The following is a 1,649-nucleotide window of genomic DNA, read 5'->3' as shown; positions in this document are numbered from 1 at the left end:
AGAGAGAGAGGGAGGGGGAGAGGGAGAGAGGGAAAGGGATGGTCAAACCGACCCGGAGCGCCTACCGAGATGACGGAGCATTCGCGGGACACGCGCGCACACACACACACACATGTCAGAACCCAGTGGATGATGGAGAAAGGATGAGAGAGTCTTTCAAAAAAGAAAAAGAAAAAGAGAGCGGAACCTTCTTCTATGACCTTGGTAGCATGGGGATGCCAGGGATATGATCCATATCCGGTTAGAGCCCCAGCTTGAGTCCCACGACGACTGGCGAGCATTATCATCACGAGTATATACAGATTACATCCACCTGTACTCTCAAGTATTGATACGTACTGACCGGCACGACTGAACCGTACAGGACTGACTGTACAGGATATGCCGCCTCGTAACATTCTACGGCTATCACACACATGTACGACATAGCAGACGAGCACGAGGCGATAGATGCTGAGTCGTAGTGAGTGCATCGCGTACATGTGTACGGGAGTATCAGTATCGATACTAGGTAATATACGTGTTTCCGTATCATGTCGTGTCGTACGACATCCGTGTTGATCCATTCCACCATGACTCCAGATTCCAGATTCCAGGCCCGAGGTTCTCATCCCGAGGCCTAACCTCTGAATGCTGCTGGTGATGGGTCTGATCGCGTCCAATGGACAGAGCGAGCCCGAGATCGGCGCGCCGGTCCAGTCTTGAAGTAATAATAACGATGAGATCTACCCATACCCACCCTTTTTTTCCCTTCTTCTTCTTCTTCTTTTTCTTATTATTTATTATTTATTATTTTCTCCTTTTTTTGCTTTCATTTTCCCCACAGCCCCCCCCCCCCCCCCCCCCCCCCCCCCCCCCCCCCCCCCCCCTCCCCGGTCCCCGGTTTCAGCAGTTGTCAACACACACACACACACACGCACACACATACTGAATCCTGACTATGCCCATGGGTCGAATGTCGAGAGCATTTAATTAATTGCCTGATCACGACGTATATCGTACGTATGCATGTACGGATGACAAAGCCGAGAATGCGTCGGGACTCACGTGGTATCATATAACAGGGGTTCTCTCCCTTCCCGTCTCTACCGAGTCAATACTACTACTGCTCGTACACTCTCGTACGCTCGTAACCTGTACATGTTGACGTCAAGTCTTGGCCGTATTGGGATACATCATTGCACCGAGTATCATCAGTGATCGTAGTCCTGGCTCTCGCCAACCTTTGCCGAGCATGGACAGGTATCCGTACTCATGACGAACCGTCCGGCCAAGAGAGCAGAGGAGAAGAGATTACGCACTCCTAAAGACCCAGAGACCCAGGTCGCGATGGATGCAGAGGAGATGAGAAAGAGGTTGACCATACCATTTCTATGTGTTCTCGTACATTCCTCGTACCCGGTCATCCGTGCGGTAATATGAGGATTGGAAATGGGGGCCCCTCCCCGTCGAGGACACTCCGTAATGAATTGATTTTATTTCTTACGGATACCCGTCCGGTCCAATCCAATCCGGTCCCGACCTAGTCGTAACAAGGTCCCGGGTACCCGGTCGGTCGTATCTCTGCGCCTCGAAACCTGGCTGTTGACCGGGGAGGGGGGGGGGGGGGGGGGGGGGGGGGGGGGGGGGGGGGGGGGGGGGGGGGGGGG

This window comes from Geosmithia morbida (assembly GCF_012550715.1).
Source record: "Geosmithia morbida isolate 1262 chromosome Unknown scaffold_2, whole genome shotgun sequence".
NCBI classification, from domain to species: Eukaryota; Fungi; Ascomycota; class Sordariomycetes; order Hypocreales; family Bionectriaceae; genus Geosmithia; species Geosmithia morbida.
Note: the sequence above shows the minus strand (reverse complement) of the source record.